This window comes from Eleutherodactylus coqui, chromosome 7 (genome assembly GCF_035609145.1).
Source record: "Eleutherodactylus coqui strain aEleCoq1 chromosome 7, aEleCoq1.hap1, whole genome shotgun sequence".
Lineage (NCBI taxonomy): Eukaryota > Metazoa > Chordata > Amphibia > Anura > Eleutherodactylidae > Eleutherodactylus > Eleutherodactylus coqui.
Window position 1 is genome coordinate 31,972,908 of NC_089843.1, and position 20,999 is coordinate 31,993,906.

A 20,999-nucleotide genomic window follows, 5' to 3' on the forward strand; every position below is an offset into this window, starting at 1 on the left:
CAAGTGGAATGGCCAGGGGTGGAGGCAGGGCCAGAGCGAAGAATCCCCCAACTGTTTCCCAAAGCAACCCCTTGCGGCAAGCCTCTGTGCGGAGGGCTAGGTGTTCAAAGGTGTGGATGTTTTTTAGTGAGAGTGCAGACGACTGATGAACAGTGGTGTGCAAACTGTGTCGCTCCAAGATCAGCCGGGAGCCACCACTACTAGCCTCACCAGCACCAGCATGTGCAGGCATATGATGGCCAAGCACCCTACAAGGTGGGACGAAGGCCATTCACTGCCTCCGGGTCACACCACTGCCTCTTCCCCTGTGCCCCAACCTGCCACACAGATCCAATACCCTTCCCAGGACACAGGCACGAGCGCCTCCCGACCTGCACCCACACCCTCACCTCCACCGTCCTCCACTCCATCCAGCAATGTCTCTCAGCGCAGTGTTCAGCTGTCGCTAACACAAGCGTTGGAGCGCAAATACGCCGCCACCCACCCGCACGCACAAGCTTTAAACGTGCACATTGTCAAATCAATCAGCCTGGGGATGCTGCTGTACAGGCTTGTGAAAAACAGAGGCTTTCAAAAACATGATGGCGGCGGTGGTCCCACGCTACTCGGTCTCCAGTCGCCATTATTTTTCCCGGTGTGCCGTTCCAGCCCTACACCAGCACGTATCCCGCAACATAAATCGTGCCCTCACCAATACGGTTACTGGGAAGGTCCACTTAACCACAGACACGTGGACAAGTAGTGGCGGGCAGGGCCACTATATCTCCCTGACGGCACATTGGGTGAATTTGGTGGAGTCTGTGACCGCTCCCGTCCTACCCACACCCAGAATAGCGGGTCCTACCTCAGTGCTGGTATCTGCGGCGTTTTATGCCTCCCTTCCAAACCCTTCCCTTCTTCCTCCTCCGCAACCTCTCCCTCTCAATTAAGAAGTGTGAGCACGTCGTCAGCAGTCGGTATTGCGCGGCGCGGCAGCACAGCGGTGGGCAAGCATCAGCAGGCCGTGCTGAAACCAATCAGCTTAGGTGACAAGAGGCACATGGCCCCCGAGCTGTTGCAGGGTCTGACAGAGCACAGTGACCTCTGGCTTTCACCGCTGAGCCTCCAACCGGGCATGGTCATGTGTGACAACCGCCGTAACCTTGTTGCGGCTCTGCAGCTCGGCAGTCTCACACACGTGCCATGCCTGGCCCACGTTTTCAATCTGGTGGTTCAGCGGTTTCTGAAAAACTACCCCCACTAGTCTGACCTGCTCGGCAAGGTGCACTGCGTCTGCGCACATTTCCGCAAGTCCACTACGGACGCTGCCACCCTGAGGACCCTGCAACATCGGTTTCAGCTGCCAGAGCACCGACTGCTGTGCGATGTGCCCACACGCTGGAATTCTACGCTCCACATGTTGGCCAGGATGTACGAGCAGCGTAGAGCAATAGTGGAATACCAGCTGCAACATGGGGGACGGAGTGTTAGTCAGCCTCCCCAATTCTTTACTGAGGAGTGGACATGGATGACAGATATCTGCCAGGTCCTCGGAAACTTTGAGGAGTCTACCCAGATGGTGAGCGGCGATGCTGCAATCATTAGCGTTACCATCCCGCTGCTTTGCCTGCTGAGAAGTTCGCTGCAAAGCATAAAGGCCGACGCTTTGTGGTTGGAACAGGAGACGGGGGATGCCAGTATGTCGCTTGATAGCCAGACCACCCTCATGTCTATATCTCAGCGCGGTTTGGTGGAGGAGGAGGGGGAGGAGCAGGAGGAGGAGGGGGAAGAGACAGCTGGGCACACTGCAGAGGGTACCCATGCTGCTTGCCTCTCATCTGTTCAGCGTGTATGGGTTGAAGAGGAGGAGGAGGATCCTGAAAGTCATCTTCCTAGTGTGGACAGCGATGTGTTGCGTACTGGTACCCTGGCACACATGGCTGACTTCATGTTAGGCTGCCTTTCTTGTGGCAAGTCAGTCAGTGAGGGCTTTTACCTTTATATGTACAGTATAGATATGTAAAAGGTGAAAGCCCTAACTGACTGACTCACTCACTGACTGTCTGACTCGCCACTAATTCTCTAATGTCCCAGTGTCGTACAAACATGAAATTTGGCACGACCATTCTTTAGGTCCTAAGTAGGAAAAGTAAAGGGGTGACAACTTGATTAGTCAATAATAAGTGCAAAAGTATTTGCACCCCTTTGTAATGCACCTAATCGAATTCTCTAAGTTTCTGGTGCCATACAAAGTTGAAATTTGGCATGACCATTCTTTACCTGCTACATAGGAAAAATATAGGGGTCAAAGCTCAATTATTCAATACTAATAAGTGCAAAAGTAAGTGACCTGCTATGTTAGGTTACTTCCCAATGTCGTAGAAGCGTAAAATTTGGCACAAGCATTCTACAGCTCCTAAGTAGTAAAAGTAAACAGGTCACAACTCAATTATTCAATGCTAAATGCAAAGGTAAGTGCAACCCCCATGTAATGTACCTAATCTGATTCTCTAACTTCCCGGCGTTGTACAAACTTGAAATTAGGAACGACTATTTTATAGGTGCTAGGTAGTAAAACTAAAGGCGGTCACAACTCGATTATTCAATGCTCAGTGCAAAAATAAGTGAGCTCTATGTAATGTACCTAATCTAATTCACTAACTTCCTGGTATCCTACAAACTTGAAATTTGGCACAACCATTGTTTAGGTCCTAAATAGAAAAAGTAAATGGGCCACAAGGTAATTATTCAATACTAAGTGCAAAAGTAAGTTATCCAGTATGTAATGTAAATAACACAATCTGTACCACACAAATGTGAAATTTGCCACAAGCACTTTTTAGTTCATAAATAGAAAAAGTAAAGGGCTCGCAATTGATTATTCAATTCTAAGTAAGTGACCCCTAATGTTATCTACCCAATCTAATTCTGCAACCTCCCCTTGCCGTACAAGCTTGAAATTTGGCATGACCATTCTTTAAGTTCTACATAGGAAATGTTAAGAAGTCGCAACTTGATTGTTCAATTCTAAGTGCAAAAGTGAGTGACCCCCTATCTTATGTAACTTTCCGATGTTGTACAAACGTGAAATTTGCCACAACCATTCTTTAAATCCTAAGTAGGAAAAGTTAAGGGGTCCCAATTTGATAATTCAATTCTAAGTAAGTGACTCCTAATATTATGTATCTAATCTTATTTGGCAACTTCCCCTTGCTGTACAAACTTGAAATTTGGCATGACCATTCTTTAGGTTCTACATAGGAAAAGTTAAGGGGTCGCAACTTGATAATTCAATTCTAACTTCAAAAGTAAGTGACCCGCTATATAATGTAAATAATAACACACATCTGAACCACACAAACCTGAAATTTGACATGACCATTCTTTATGTCTTAATAGGAAAAGTCAAGGGGTTGCAACTTCAATATTAAATTCTAAGATAAATAATAATAATAATAATCTTTATTTGTATAGCGCCAACTTATTCCGCAGCGCTTTCAGGCATGGATAAATGCAAAACAATACAACAATTACAATATAAGGTACATTGGGTTAGACACAAATGGGTTGAGGGTGGTACAGGAGGTGCAGGGGTTGGGGAACATAGGCAATAGGAAATTTTATGTACAGATCATTTATCAGAAGGCAAACAGGGTGGAGCACCATAGGGGGGGGTGGGGGACTAGGTCAGGAGATTTGGTATGCTTCCCTGAAGAGGTGCGTTTTTAAGGCACGTCTGAAATTTCGTGCATCGGGAATTGTCCGGATGCCTTGGGGTAGAGCGTTCCAGAGGATGGGTGCTGCTCTGGTGAAGTCCTGTAGGCGAGCATGAGAGGTTCGTATTACAGGGGTGTTTAGTCTGAGGGTGTTAGCCGATCGGAGTGAGCGGGCTGGGTGGTGTACTGACAGGAGGGAGGTGATGTATGGTGGCGCAGCGCCATGCAGAGCTTTGTGAGTGAGGCAGAGGAGTTTAAATTTAGTTCTGCAGTGGATGGGCAGCCAATGCAGCGACTGGCATAATGCAGAGGCGTCTGAATAACGACTGGATAGAAAAATGAGTCTAGCTGCTGCATTTAGTATGGATTGGAGTGGAGCGAGTCTAGTGTGGGGGAGGCCGATGAGTAGCGAGTTGCAGTAGTCAAGCCGGGAGTGGATGAGCGCAACCACGAGCGTCTTTAGCGTGTCCGTGGTTAGGAACGGACGTATTTTAGCAATATTTCTGAGGTGCATGTGGCATGTTTGGGCCAGAGATTGGATATGGGGGGTAAAGGAGAGGTCAGAGTCCAGTGTGACCCCAAGGCATCGGGCATGCCGTCGGGGGGTTATGATGGTGCCAGACACTGGAATGGAGATGTTGAGGGGAGGTCGGTTAGAAGGTGGAAAGACAAGGAGGTCAGTTTTAGAGAGGTTTAGTTTGAGAAAAAGGGAGGACATAGTGTTAGAGACAGCGGACAGACAGTCGGTGATATTTTGGAGGAATGGTCCAGAGATCTCACGAGAGGAGGTGTATAGTTGGGTGTCGTCAGCATAGAGATGGTATTGGAGGCCGAATCTGTGGATTGTTTGTCCAATTGGGGCAGTATAGATAGAGAAAAGAAGGGGACCAAGGACCGAGCCCTGGGGTACCCCGACAGCGAGAGGAAGTGGAGCAGAGATAGAACCAGCAAAGGAAACACTGAAAGAGCGGTCAGAGAGGTAGGAGGAGAACCAGGAGAGAGCAGTATCCTTTAGACCAATAGAGTGGAGCATAGTGAGAAGGAGATTATGGTCGACAGTGTCAAATGCAGCAGACAGGTCAAGGAGGATTAGTAGAGAGTAATCACCTCTCGACTTTGCAGTCATCAGGTCATTTGTTACTTTTGTAAGGGCAGTTTCGGTCGAGTGTAGAGAGCGGAAACCAGACTGGAGGGGGTCGAGGAGTGAGTTGTCAGAGAGAAAGCGAGTAAGCCGAGAGTAGACCAGGCGTTCCAGTAATTTGGAGATAAAGGGGAGGTTTGAGACGGGTCGGTAGTTAGCAGCATTAGTCGGGTCCAGAGTTGGTTTTTTAAGCAGAGGGGATATAATGGAGTGTTTGAATGAGGGAAAAGTGCCAGAGGTTAGGGAGAGGTTGCAGATTGTGGTAAGGTGAGTAATGAGAGCTGGGGAAAGGGAGCGGAGGAGGTGAGAGGGGAGAGGGTCGCTGGCGCAGGTGGTAGGGCGGGCAGTGGAAAGGAGCCAGGAGACTTCTTCCTCTGTCGTTGGTTCTAGCGTAGATAGTGAGTAGGTGCTGGGTGCAGTGCTGATGGAGCTGGGATCAGGGCTAACCATGCAGCTTTCAGAGATTTCTTTTCGAATGTGGTCGATTTTTTCTTTGAAATAGGCAGCTAGTTCTCCAGCAGTCAGGTCTGTCGCAGGGGCCTGTTCCTTGGGGCTGAGGAGGGAGTGAAAGGTCTCAAAGAGTTGTTTGGGGTTGTGGGATAGTGAGGAGACAAGGGAGGTGAAATAGACTTGTTTGGCATGGTGAAGGGCTAGGTTATACATTTTAAGCATGAATTTGAAGTGGAGGAAGTCTGCTGGCAGCTTTGACTTTCTCCACAGCCGCTCGGCGCACCTAGAGCACCGCCGGATGAAGCGCGTTTGGGACGTGAGCCAGGGTTGCCGTGGTCTGCGTTTGACAGCTCGCGTCACGGGCGGTGCCACTTCATCCAGGGCACGGCTGAGGGTGGTGTGGTAGTATTCGGCTGCCAGGTTAGGGCAGGGGAGGCGAGAGATGGGCGATAGGGAGGACTGAATAGTTTCAGCAAACTGTTTAGTGCGGACAGACTGGAGGTTCCTAGAGGTGCGATAGATAGGAGGGTCAGGAGAGATGCTAGGGTGCCTGATGGAGAAAGAGAGAAGGTTGTGATCCGAGAGTGGAAGTGGGGAGTTAGTAAAGTGAGAAGCAGAGCAGAGACGGAGGAAAACTAAATCGAGAGTGTTACCATCTCTATGAGTGGGGGAGTCAGAGATTAGCGATAGGCCAAGGGAGGAGGTAAGTGTTAAGAGCCGGGAGGCAGATGAGGAGCTAGAGTCGTTAGTAGGAATGTTGAAATCACCAAGGATGAGGGTTGGGATTTCACAGGATAGGAAGTGGGGGAGCCAAGCAGCAAAGTGGTCTAGGAACAAGCGGGTAGGACCTGGGGGGCGGTAAATAACTGCGACACGCAGAGGCAGTGGGCGGAAGAGTCGCAGGGTGTGGACTTCGAAGGAGTGAAAGGTAAGCGAGGGAGCTGCGGGAATGACCTGGAAGGTACAGTTTGGGGAGAGGATGATGCCTACTCCTCCACCGCGTCTGTCATCCGATCTGGGGGTGTGGGAGAACTGCAAGCCATCATAGGACAATGCAGCGGGGGAGGTAGAATCGGACTGCTGTATCCAGGTTTCCGTGAGGGCGAGCAAGTTCAAGTGTTTAGTGGTGAAAAGGTCATGGATAGTTGGGAGTTTGTTACACGCAGATTGGGAGTTCCATAGGGCGCATTTGAATGGGGCAGGGGGGGCACTAAGAGTGTAAAACTGAAAATCTGTGATACATGACATAGTTATTTTCTCATAAACCATAAAGCATAGGGAAATGATTTGTATACTGAGTAGAACCTAACTCACATCTATGTGTATATACTGAGGAGAATTTACCTCACATCTATGTGTATATACTGAGGAGAAAATTACTGACCTCTGTCTGTGTATACTGAGAACAATGTAACTGACCTCTGTGTGCATATAGTGAAAGGCAGCAATGTACATAAGGAAGCAGCCATGGACTAAGAAAGGGCTTCAACCTCCAGTCTGGGGTAAATTTGAATAAAAAGCGAGGAGAGTGGGAAGGGTGGCACATTCTGCAGAGGGTTATCGCTACATGCAGTCTGAGGAGAATTTAACGCTCCTCTATGTGTATACATATTTTATTCCTTGGTTCCTCTGAAGTAACCACGACTTCATAAAATTTTCAGTGCAAATAACTGGTAAACGCCTGTACCAAATTAACTTAGGTGAAGTTGGGTATATCTGTTAGTTAATTGATAGTTCAAAGAAAAATTTGGGGGCGCTCAATGGCCCAGTAGAGTTAAACTTTAACCAATCCCAACATAGCCTTTGCCATAAACTGAAAAACCCACAGTTGGGTCCCCTTAAGAAATAACCTTTATTTATGTTGTAAAATATATTGTTTTAGCAATTAATTAAAAAGATCATAGTCTCAATATAGTATGAATGAGTGTAATATATGAGACATAACCAGTCTAAAGAAACAATATCCTACTTTGCTAATTATGCACAAGTATCAGGGTCATGGCTATAACACTTGCTGCAAATGGTGTGTGCTACCATGCAGCAGTACACTGCTATGTACTGAGGATTCAGCAAGTCATTAGATCCCTGCATAAACTGCAAGACTGTGTGATAAATGCTTCCAAATAAACTGAGTCTGACATAAGCATAGCAGGATGGACTACATGAGGCTCTGTGCTTAAAGACCAGCTCTCCCAACATGTTTCACCAGAACTCTGGTATCATTCGGTGTATAGAAGCTATAGTTGAAGCCTGGCTTCTGAAAGGTTGAGGGTGGGTTCAATAGCATCCATGTGGCCAATGAAATTACATAATCTCATAATGATTGAGCCAATAGGACTCAGGAATCCTTCTTTTACATACTGCTATCACAGACAATCAAAGTAAACATTTGTGACAGCTAATGGGGCGGCATCTAAAAAACACCATCACAGCAGCCACACGTGCAGTAGCAGAAAAGTGACTCATAGACTACAAAAGCAACAGAAAAGTTGCACATGTGCAGTAGCAGAAAAGTGACATGATAGACTACATTTCAGGTTACCTCCTGTTTCCTCGGGTGACAAGTCACAGAAGGTGGCCATTGTCATTTCTAGGGTGCAGAGGGATCCCCAAGGGTGGGCTTTTTCCTTACCCCCCTCTTCTGAAGCCTTTTCCATAATGGATAGTTTTTTCACTGCTCTGAGTTTAATCTATGACGTTTCCGAAAGGTTTTGCTGGCAGAGGGAAAACTGAGTTGTTCACATCAGGGTGACTCTTCTATTGAGAATTTCTACACTGAATTCCACCGTTGGGCAACAGAAACTCAATGGATTGACCCTGCTTTACGAAGCCAGTTTTATTGTGGCTTGAATAATAAAATTAACATTCATGGGTTGCTTATCCTGTGCCTTACAGTCTTGATGATGCTATGTAATTAGACATAAGAGTTGGTCGACGGGTTAGAGAAAGACATAATGAGTAGAGATGAGCGAGCATACTCGTCCGAGCTTGATGCTCGTTTGAGTATTAGGGTGCTCGAGATGCTCGTTACTCGAGACGAGCACCACGCGGTACTCGTCTCGATTAAACAAGCACTGACCATTGAATTCAATGGAGCCGGCAATACAGAACTTTAGCGTCACTTTTTCCATCAGGGCCCGGTAGTATTGCATCACTCTCGTACAACTTTCCTCTTTGGGAATGAGAGTGGAAAGGTTCTCATTATACCGTGGGTCGAGAAGGGTGTGCACCCAGTAATCCGTGTTGGCAAGAATGCGTCTAACACATGGGTCACAGGAAAGGCAGCCTATCATGAAGTCAGCCATGTGTGCCAGAGTCCCAGTACGCAACACACCGCTGTTCTGCAGTGGCCAAGGAAATATTTGCGTACTATTTAGTGATGAGAGTAAGCTCTCTGCCTAAGGCACTGCACACATAGGACGGTATAGCTGCAATGATCTGGAGTGGCCCAGGAAATATTTGTGTACTATTTAGCGATGAGAGTGAGCCCTCTGCCTAAGGCATTGCACACATAGGATGGTATAGCTGTAATGATCTTGAGTGGCCCAGGAAATATTTGCGTACTATTTAGCGATGAGCGTGAGCTGCTATAGCTGTAATGCTCTGCAGAGGGATAGATGTAAAAAAAAAACAAAAAAAAACTGGTGCATTACTGCTCCCAGCCAGCCACAACTGGAATGCACAGGATTAGGAATAGCCCTAAGAAGGGTTCTTGAAGCCAGGATCCTACTTAAACACTTTCCCTATACAAGCAGCTCTTTCCCTCAACTCTGCCTAATGCTCTGCAGACTGAGAGCTGTAATGCTCTGCAGATATATATATATATATATATATATATATATATATATATATATATATATATATATGTTTGTTTGTTTTTTTTTAAAAAAAAACAACTTCACCGCACCCAAGGAAAGGGAATTGTACACAAGGGCAGAAAGCTATACAGCCATTGAACAGTGCTAATCATTGCGGCAACTTCACCGCACCCAAGGAAAGGCTATTGTGCGACGGCCTGCACAAGGGCAGAAAACTATACAGCCAGTGGACAGTGCTAATAACTGCATCAACTTCACCACACCCAAGGAAAGGGTATTGTGCGACGGTCTTCACAGGGGCACAAAGTTTTACAGCCAATGGATTGTGCTGATTACTGCGGCAACTTCACCCAACACATAGAATGGTATCTGTGAAATGCTGTTCTGCAGTGGGCTAGGAAATATTTGCATACTATTTAGCGATAAGAGTGATCTGCTATAGCTGTAATGCTCTGCAGAGGGACAGATGTTTAAAAAAATGGTGCACTACTGCTCCCAGCCAGCCAGAACTGTCATGCACACGATGAGGAGTAGCCCTAAGAAGGACCGTAGGGGTTCTTGAAGACAGGATCCTACTCAAACACTTTCCCTATATAAGCAGCTCTTTCCTTCAACTCTGCCTACTGCACTGCAGACTGGGAATGCTATAGCTGAAATGCTCTGCAGAGGGATAGAAGTTTTTTTAAAAAAAACTAAATTGGTGCACTACTGCTCCCAGCCAGCCACAACTGTAATACACACTATGAGGGGTAGCCCTAAGAAGGACCGTTGGGGTTCTTGAAGACAGGATCCTACTCTATCACTTTCCCTATATAAGCAGCTCTTTCCCTCAACTCTGCCTACGGCACTGCACACACAGAACAGTATATGTGCAATGGCCTGCAAAGGCCTAGATGCTTAAAAAAAAAATTGGTGCACTACTGCTCCCAGCCAGCCATAACAGTAATGCACACGATGAGGAGTAGCCCTAGGAAGGACCATTGGGGTTCTTGAAGACAGGATCCTACTCCAACACTTTCCCTGTATAAGCCTCAGCACTTTCCCTAACCATTGCCAGCATGCGTCTGAGGCGAGCCACGGGCGGGACCAGTTTAAGTACTCGGCGGTCACCTGATCTCGCCAGCCACTCACTACTATGGGGGTGGGGGGAGAGGGCTGGCACGTCACAGCAGGAAGTGGCATTGCCTTCCCCGCATGTTTATTAGCTAGAAAATGGCGCTAAACATGCAGGGAAGGGAAGTGCAATTGAATCGAGTACCACGTGGTGTTCGTCTCAAGTAACGAGCATCTCGAGAACCCTAATACTCGAACGAGCATCAAGCTCAGACGACTATGCTAGCTCATCTCTACTGATAATGAATTGAGGCTTGCAACAGAGGCTAAAAGCAATAAAAAGGATTTTGAGGGTATGTTAAAACTAGAGATGAGCGAGCACCAAAATGCTCGGGTGCTCGTTACTCGGGACGAACTTTTCGCGATGCTCGAGGGTTCGTTTCGAATAACGAACCCCATTGAAGTCAATGGGCGACCCGAGCATTTTTGTATATCGCCGATGCTCGCTAAGGTTTTCATTTGTGAAAATCTGGGCAATTCAAGAAAGTGATGGGAACAACACAGAAACGGATAGGGCAGGCGAGGGGCTACATGTTGGGCTGCATCTCAAGTTCCCAGGTCCCACTATTAAGCCACAATAGCGGCAAGAGTGGGCCCCCCCCCTCCCAACAACTTTGACTTCTGAAAAGCCCTCATTAGCAATGCATACCTTAGCTAAGCACCACACTACCTCCAGAAAAGCACAATCACTGCCTGCATGACACTCCCCTGCCACTTCTCCTAGGTTACATGCTGCCCAACCCCCTCGCCCCCCCCCCCCCGCATGACGCAGTGTCCACAGCGCACACCAAAGTGTCCCTGCTCAGCCTTCAGCTACACTCATGCCACACCACCCTCATGTCTATTTATAAGTGCGTCTGCCAGAGGAAAAGCAGGCACACACTGCAGAGGGTTGGCATGGCTAGGCAGCGACCCCCCCATAAAAGGGGCGGGGCGATAGTCCACAATGCTGTACAGAAGCAATGAGAAATCCAATCCTGTGCCACCTCCATCTGGAGCTGCACACGTGGGCATAGCAATGGGGAACCTATGTGCCACACACTATTCATTCTGTCAAGGTGTCTGCATGCCCCAGTCCGACCGCGTTTTTTTTAAAATAGTCACAGGCAGGTACAACTCCGCAATGGGAATTCCGTGTGCACCCACAGCATGGGTGGCTCCCTGGAACCCACTGGCTGTACATAAACGTATCCCATTGCAGTGCCCATAACAGCTGAGGTAACGTCCGATTAAATGCAGGTGGACTTCGGCCCACACTGCATGCCCCAACCTGACCGGGGTTTTTAATTCATAGACACAGGCAGGTACAACTCCCTATTGTGAAGTCCCTGTGGACCGACAGCATGGGTGGGTGCCAGGAAGCCACCGGCGGTACATAAATATATCCCATTGCATTGCCCATCACAGCTGAGGTAATGTCGTGCTTAATGCAGGTGGGCTTCGGCCCACACTGCATGCCCCAGTCAGACTGGGGTTCTTTAGAAGTGGACACATGCAGTTACAACTCCCTGTGGACCCACGGCATGGGTGGCTCCCTGGAACCCACCGGCGGTACATAAATATATCCCATTGCATTGCCCATCACAGCTGAGGTAATGTCGTGCCTAATGCAGGTGGGCTTCGGCCCACACTGCATGCCCCAGTCAGACTGGGGTTCTTTAGAAGTGGACACATGCAGTTACAACTCCCTGTGGACCCACGGCATTGGTGGCTCCCTGGAACCCACCGGCGGTACATAAATATATCCCATTGCAGTGCCCAACACAGCTGAGGTAATGTCGTGCTTAATGCAGGTGGGCTTCGGCCCACACTGCATGCCCCAGTCAGACTGGGGTTCTTTAGAATTGGACACATGCAGTTACAACTCCCTGTGGACCCACGGCATGGGTGGCTCCCTGGAACCCACCGGCGGTACATAAATATATCCCATTGCATTGCCCATCACAGCTGAGGTAATGTCGTGCTTAATGCAGGTGGGCTTCGGCCCACACTGCATGCCCCAGTCAGACTGGGGTTCTTTAGAAGTGGACACATGCAGTTACAACTCCCTGTGGACCCACGGCATGGGTGGCTCCCTGGAACCCACCGGTGGTACATAAATATATCCCATTGCAGTGCCCAACACAGCTGATGTAACGTCAGCTGTAATGCAGGTGGGCTAAAAATTCATTTTATTACACTGTAGGCGAGGGCCCCCAAAAATTGGTGTACCAACAGTACTGATGTACCTGAGAAAAATTACCCATGCCCAACCAAGAGGGCAGGTGAAATCCATTAATCGCTTTGGTTAATGTGGCTTAATTGGTAACTAGGCCTGGAGGCAGCCCACTTAAATTAAAAATTGGTTGAGGTGAAAGTTTCAACGCTTTAATGAGCATTGAAACGTATAAAAATTGTTTACAAAAATTATATGACTTGGCCTTTTCAGGAGATTTCAGGAGGAGGAGCAGGAGGAGGAGGAGGAATATTATACACAGATTAATGATGCAAAAAGGTCCCCGTTTTTGATGGGGATAGAGAACGATGCTTCCATCCGCGGGTGCAGCCTACGTATTGCTTAGGTATTGCTGCTGTCCGCTGGTGGAGAAGAGAAGTCTGGGGAAATCCAGGCTTTGTTCATCTTGATGAGTGTAAGCCTGTCGGCACTGTCGGTTAACAGGCGGGTACGCTTATCTGTGATGATTCCCCCAGCCGCACTAAACACCCTCTCTGACAAGACGCTAGCCGCAGGACAAGCAAGCACCTCCAGGGCATACAGCGCGAGTTCAGGCCACGTGTCCAGCTTCGACACCCAGTAGTTGCAGGGGGCAGAGGCGTCACGGAGGACGGTCATGCGATCGGCTACGTACTCCCTCACCATCCTTTTACAGTGCTCCCGCCGACTCAGCCTTGACTGGGGAGCGGTGACACAGTTTTGCTGGGGAGCCATAAAGCTGTCAAAGGCCTTAGAGAGTGTTCCCCTGCCTGTGCTGTACATGCTGCCTGATCTCCGCACCTCCCCTGCTACCTGGCCCTCGGAACTGCGCCTTCGGGCACTAGCGCTGTTGGATGGGAATTTTACCATCAGTTTGTCCGCCAGGGTCCTGTGGTATAGCATCACTCTCGAACCCCTTTCCTCTTCGGGTATGAGAGTGGAAAGGTTCTCCATATACCGTGGGTCGAGCAGTGTGTACACCCAGTAATCCGTAGTGGCCAGAATGCGTGCAACGCGAGGGTCGCGAGAAAGGCATCCTAACATGAAGTCAGCCATGTGTGCCAGGGTACCTGTACGCAACACATGGCTGTCCTCACTAGGAAGATCACTTTCAGGATCCTCCTCCTCCTCCTCCTCCTCAGGCCATACACGCTGAAAGGATGACAGGCAAGCAGCATGTGTACCCTCAGCAGTGGGCCAAGCTGTCTCTTCCCCCTCCTCCTCATGCTCCTCCCCCTCCTCCTCCTCCTCCCCAACGCGCTGAGATATAGACAGGAGGGTGCTCTGACTATCCAGCGACATACTGTCTTCCCCCGGCTCTGTTTCCGAGCGCAAAGCGTCTGCCTTTATGCTTTGCAGGGAACTTCTCAAGAGGCATAGCAGAGGAATGGTGACGCTAATGATTGCTGCATCGCCGCTCACCACCTGGGTAGACTCCTCAAACTTTCCAAGGACCTGGCAGATGTCTGCCAACCAGGCCCACTCTTCTGAAAAGAATTGAGGAGGCTGACTCCCACTGCGCCGCCCATGTTGGAGTTGGTATTCCACTATAGCTCTACGCTGCTCATAGAGCCTGGCCAACATGTGGAGCGCAGAGTTCCACCGTGTGGGCACGTCGCACAGCAGTCGGTGCACTGGCAGATTAAACCGATGTTGCAGGGTGCGCAGGGTGGCAGCGTTCCTGGGGGGGTTCTTGCGGAAATGTGCGCAGAGCCGGCGCACCTTTCCGAGCAGGTCTGTCAAGCGTGGGTAGCTTTTCAGAAAGCGCTGAACCACCAAATTAAAGACGTGGGCCAGGCATGGCACGTGCGTGAGGCTGCCGAGCTGCAGAGCCGCCACCAGGTTACGGCCGTTGTCACACACAACCATGCCCGGTTGGAGGCTCAGCTGCGCAAGCCAGCAGTCGGTCTGCTCTGTCAGACCCTGCAGCAGTTCGTGGGTCGTGTGCCTCTTATCTCCTAAGCTGAGTAGTTTCAGCACGGCCTGCTGACGCTTGCCTACCGCTGTGCTGCCACGCCGCGCGACACCGACTGCTGCCGAAGTGCTGCTGCTGACACATCTTGAGTGCGAGACAGAGGTTGCGGAGGAGGAGGAGGAGGAGGAGGGTGGTTTAGTGGAGAAAGCATACACCGCCGCAGATACCAGCAACGAGCTGGGGCCCGCAATTCTTGGGGTGGGTAGGACGTGAGCGGTCCCAGGCTCTGACTCGGTCCCAGCCTCCACTAAATTCACCCAATGTGCCGTCAGGGAGATATAGTGGCCCTGCTCACCTGTGCTTGTCCACGTGTCCGTTGTTAAGTGGACCTTGGCAGTAACCGCGTTGGTGAGGGCGCGTACAATGTTGCGGTAGACGTGGTCGTGCAGGGTTGGGACGGCACATCGGGAAAAGTAGTGGCGACTGGGAACTGAGTAGCGCGGGGCCGCCGCCGCCATCATATTTTTGAAAGACTCCGTTTCCACAACCCTATACGGCAGCATCTCCAGGCTGATAAATTTGGCAATGTGCACGTTTAACGCTTGAGCGTGCGGGTGCGTGGCGGCGTACTTGCGCTTGCGCTCAAACACTTGCGCTAGCGACGGCTGGACGGTGCGCTGACAGACATTGGTTGATGGGGCCGAGGACAGCGGAGGTGAGGGTGTGGGTGCAGGCCGGGAGACGGTGGTGCCTGTGTCCTGAGAGGGGGGTTGGATCTCAGTGGCAGGTTGGGGCACAGGGGGAGAGGCAGCGGTGCAAACCGGAGGCGGTGAACGGCCTTCGTCCCACCTTGTGGGGTGCTTGGCCATCATATGTCTGCGCATGCTGGTGGTGGTGAGGCTGTTGGTGGTGGCTCCCCGGCTGATCTTGGCGCGACAAAGGTTGCACACCACTGTTCGTCGGTCGTCTGCACTTTCAGTGAAAAACTGCCAGACCTTTGAGCACCTCGGCCTCTGCAGGGTGGCATGGCGCGAGGGGGCGCTTTGGGAAACAGTTGGTGGATTATTCGGTCTGGCCCTGCCTCTACCCCTGGACACTGCACTGCCTCTTGCAACCTGCCCTGCTGCTGCCCTTGCCTCCCCCTCTGAAGACCTGTCCTCAGTAGGCGTAGCAAACCAGGTGGGGTCAGTCACCTCATTGTCCTGCTGCTCTTCCTCCGAATCCTCTGTGCGCTCCTCCCTCGAACTTACTGCCCTTACTACTACCTCACTGATAGACAACTGTGTCTCATCGTCATCGTCCTCCTCACCCACTGAAAGGTCTTGAGACAGTTGCCGGAAGTCCCCAGCCTCATCCCCCGGACCCCGGGAACTTTCCAATGGTTGGGCATCAGTCACGATAAACTCCTCTGGTGGGAGAGGAACCACTGCTGCCCAATCTGAGCAGGGGCCCGAGAACAGTTTCTGGGAGTCTGCCCGCTCCTCATAATGTGTCATTGTAATGGAGTGAGGAGGCTGGGAGGTAGGAGGAGCAGCAGCCAGAGGATTCAGAGTTGCAGCAGTGGACGGCGCAGAAGTCTGGGTGGTCGATAGATTGCTGGATGCACTTTCTGCCATCCACGACAGGACCTGCTCACACTGCTCATTTTCTAATAAAGGTCTCCCGCGTGGACCCATTAATTATGCGATGAATGTGGGGACGCCAGAAACGTGCCTCTCTCCTAATCCCGCAGCAGTCGGTTGCGATACACCTGGATCAGGAGCTCGGCCTGTGCCCACACCCTGACTTGGGCCTCCGCGTCCTCGGCCGCATCCACGTCCTCTAGGCCTACCCCTACCCCTCAGCATGCTGTATTACCAGTAATGCAGAAACAGAACGCTGTAATTAAATGTGCCGCTTATTGGCCTGTGGTTGGAGGCTGACTTCGCTTATGGAACGCCAGGAAATAATTTTGCGCAAGCCTGCTGTAACACTTAGCTGGGTGCGTATGAATTTGGAGGACTACTACACACAGCACAGACCCAGAACACTGAGGACAGTCACAGGCAGCCCAAATAGATTTTTTTCCCCAAATGTTTTTGCAAAGGCCCACTGCCTATATTCAATCAATATATCTCTTCTCTCTCTGCGCACTGTGGACTGCAATACAGCGGTGATTTAACAGCCCAGACAGAGCCAGGAAATAATTTTGCGCAAGCCTGCTGTAACACTTAGCTGGCTGCATATGAATTTGGAGGACTACTACACCCAGCACAGACCCAGAACACTGAGGACAGTTACAGGCAGCCCAAATAGATTTTTTTCCCCAAATGTTTTTGCAATATATGTCTTCTGTCCCTGCCTAACCAGCACTTCTGGCCGTGGAGTATGTATAATTACTGCAGGGCGCAATGCTCTGCACGGCCAATATACAAAAAAAAAAAAAAAGTGCAAAAAGCAGCCTCCACACTACTGCACACGGTTAGATGTGGCCCTAAGGAGGACCGTTGGGGTTCTTGAAGCCTAAAATACTCCTAACACTCTCCCTATAGCAGCTCCACCAAGACAGCACTTTCCTTTCTCTATGTCAGAACGCATCTGTGGCGAGCCGCAGGAGGGGCCGATTTTTATACTCGGGTGACACCTGATCTCGCCAGCCACTCACTGCAGGGGGGTGGTATAGGGCTTGAACGTCGCAGAGGGAAGTTGTAATGCCTTCCCTATCTTTCTATTGGCCAGAAAAGCGCGCTAACGTCTCAGAGATGAAAGTGAAAGTAACCCGAACATTGCGTGGTGCTCGTTACGAATAACGAGCATCCCGAACACGCTAATACTCGATCGAGCATCAAGCTCGGACGAGTACGTTCGCTCATCTCTAGTTAAAACCAACGGAAATTCAAAGATGCTACTGGATTCTTACAGGATGAAAATAGTGAATTCGTTAACAATGATGTTGAGAAGGCTGAACTTTTAAATTCCTATTTTGCATCTGTTTTCTCTCAAAAAGTAGATGTAACATCAACTGATTTTCCCTGTGCTATTAGGGGAATAGAAGGATGCAGGCTATCTATAAGAAGAGAGATGGTGAGGGAACACTTAGCTAACTTAAATGAATTCAAGTCTCAAGGTCCAGATGAATTACACCCTAGGATACTAAATGAAGCAGCAGAAGTAATTGCTGAACCATTCGTCATAAACTGAAAACTCCTGGATAATAGTAGAAGTCCCAGGAAGATTGGAAAAGGCCAAATGTTATCCCTATCTTCATAAAAGGGACGGAAGTGGATCCTGGAAACTGCAGGTCTGTAAGCCCAACTTCTATACCGGGAAAGATCTTTGAACAAATTAAACAGCATGTATACAAGTACTTGGATAAAAATGAAGTAATTAACCAGAGCCAGCGTGGGTTTGTAACAAACAAGTCATGCCAGACTAATCTAATTTCCTTCTATGACAGAATCACTGTCTGGGTTGATCAGGAAAATGCGGTAGATATAGTATATCTTTACTTTAGTAAAACATTTCACAAGGTATCTCATACCATACTTCTTGAAAAAATGACCAAATATGGGATTGACAAGGCAACTGTTAGGTGCATTCACAGCTGGCCGAGTGATCGTACCCAAAGAGTGGTCATAGGTGGCTACTAGAGATGAGCGAACGCGTTCGTCCGAGCTTGATATTCGTGCGAATATTAGGGTGTTCGGGATGTTCGTTATTCGTGACGAACACCATGCGGTGTTCTGGTTACTTTCACTTCCTTCCCTGAGACGTTAGCGCGCTTTTCTGGCCAATTGAAAGACAGGGAAGGCATTACAACTTCCCCCTGCAACGTTTAAGCCCTATACCACCCCCCTGCTGTGAGTGGCTGGCGAGATCAGGTGTTCGCCTAATATAAAAGTCGGCCCCTCCCGCGGCTCGCCTCAGATGCGGTGTGAGTTAGATGAGGGACAGTGCTGTTTATACCGGAGCTGCTGTAGGGAAAGAATTGGTAGTTAGTGTAGGCTTCAAGACCCCCCAAAGGTCCTTATTAGGGCCACTGATAGCTGTGTGTTGGCTGCTGTTAGCAGTGGGATTTTTTTTTTTCTCAAAATCGCCTCTGCAGACCGTTGCACCTGGCATTAGGGACAGAAGTGCTGCATAGGCAGGGAGAGTGTTAGGAGTGAGTGTAGCCTTCAAGAACCTCAACGGTCCTTTCTAGGGCCATATTTATCCGTGTGCAGTACTGTCCAGGCTGCTGTTGGCTGTGCTGCATTTTTTTTGGGCTTCTCAAAATCGCCTCTGCAGAGCATTCCACCCTCCATTGATACTGCAGGGAAAGAATTGTATAGGCAGGGCCACAACACAGTTATTATTCATAGAATATACGCAGTGCTGCCTGTTGGTGGGAAAAAACTGAAAACAAATCTATTTGTCCAGCCTCTGTCCGTCCTTACGGGCGGTGGACACGTGTGAGCTGCGTGAAAAACATTGCTAAATCATACGCAGCCAGCTACGCTTTACTGCTGGGTTCGCCATTTGCTTTCCTTAATTGGGAAAAAAATACCTGCTCTCCAAGAGTTATAATAACTCTGCTACCCTCACGTTCTGTGACACATAAGCAGGGACACAGCACAGTTATTAAACTTCTCAGGTTCATTGAATATACGCAGTGCTGCCTGTTGGTGGGAAAAAACTGAAAACAAATCTATTTGTCCAGCCTGTGTCCGTCCTTACGCCTGTGGAGACGTGTGAGCTGCGTGAAAAACATTGCTAAATCATACGCACCCAGCTACGCTTTACTGCTGGGTTCGCCATTTGCTTTCCTTAATTGGGAAAAAAAATACCTGCTCTGCCACAGTTAATAACTCTGCTACCCTCACGTTCTGTGACACATAAGCAGGGACACAGCACAGTTATTAAACTTAGATAATTCATTCACTAGAGGCAGTGGGGCCTTTCGTTTTCCAAAAAGGGCAAAAATTATATTTGGCCTGCAGTCTTGCGCCAATTTATTTCCTGCCTGTGAAATCAAATCACTGGTAATACAGCATGCTGAGGGGTAGGGGTAGGCCTAGAGGACGTGGACGCGGCCGAGGACGCGGAGGGCCAAGTCAGGGTGTGGGCACAGGCCAAGCTCCTGATCCAGGTGTGTCGCAGCCGACTGCTGCGCGATTAGGAGAGAGGCACGTTTCTGGCGTCCCCACATTCATCGCCCAATTAATGGGTCCACGCGGGAGACGGTTATTAGAAAATGAGCAGTGTGAGCAGGTCCTGTCCTGGATGGCAGAAAGTGCTTCGAGCAACCTATCGTCTACCCGCAGTTCTGCGCCGTCCACTGCTGCCAATCCGAATCCTCTGTCTGCTGCTCCTCCTTCCTCCCAGTCTCCTCACTCCACTACAATGACACCTGCTCAGGAGCGGGAACACTCCCAGGAACTGTTCTCGGGCCCCTGCTTAGATTGGGCAGCAGCGGTTCCTCTCCCACCAGAGGAGTTTATCGTCACTGATGCCCAACCATTCGAAAGTTCCCGGGGTCCGGGGGAAGAGGCTGGGGACTTCCGCCAACTGTCTCAACAACTTTCTGTGGGTGAGGAGGACGATGACGATCAGACACAGTTGTCTTGCAGTGAGGTAGTAGTAAGGGCAGTAAGTCCCAGGGAGCAGCGCACAGAGGATTCGGAGGAAGAGCAGCAGGACGATGAGGTGACTGACCCCACCTGGTGTGCAACGCTTACTCAGGAGGACAGGTCTTCAGAGGGGGAGTCAAGGGCATCAGCAGGGCAGGTTGCAAGAGGCAGTGCAGTGGCCAGGGGTAGAGGCAGGGCCAGACCGAATAATCCACCAAGTGTTTCCCAAAGCGCCCCCTCGCGCCATGCCACCCTGCGGAGGCCGAGGTGCTCTAAGGTCTGGCAGTTTTTCACAGAGACGCCTGACGACCGACGAACAGTGGTGTGCAACCTTTGTCGCGCAAAGCTCAGCCGGGGAGCCAACACCAACAGCCTCACCACCACCACCATGCGCAGACATATGATGGCCAAGCACCCCGCAAGGTGGGACAAAGGCCGTTCACCGCCTCCGGTTTGCACCCCTGCCTCTCCCCCTGTGCCCCAACCTGCCACTGAGATGCAACCCCCCTCTCAGGACACAGGCACTACCGCCTCATGGCCTGCACCCACACCCTCATCTCCGCTGTCCTCGGCCCCATCCAGCAGTGTAGTTCAGCGCACCGTTCAGCCGTCGCTTGCGCAAGTGTTCGAGCGCAAGCGCAAGTACGCCGCCACGCACCCGCACGCTCAAACGTTAACCGTCCGCAACGCAAAATTCATCAGCCTTGAGATGCTGCCGTATAGGGTTGTGGAAACGGAGTCCTTCAAAAGTATCATGGAGGCGGCGGCCCCGCGCTACTCAGTTCCCAGTCGCCACTACTTTTCCCGATGTGCCGTCCCAGCCCTGCACGACCACGTCTCCCGCAACATTGTGCGCGCCCTCACCAACGCGGTTACTGCCACGGTCCACTTAACTACGGACACGTGGACAAGCACAGGCGGGCAGGGCCACTACATCTCCCTGACGGCACATTGGGTGAATTTAGTGGAGGCTGGGACAGAGTCAGAGCCTGGGACCGCTCACGTCCTACCCACCCCCAGAATTGCGGGCCCCAGCTCGGTGCTGGTATCTGCGGAGGTGTATGCTTCCTCCACTAAAGCACCCT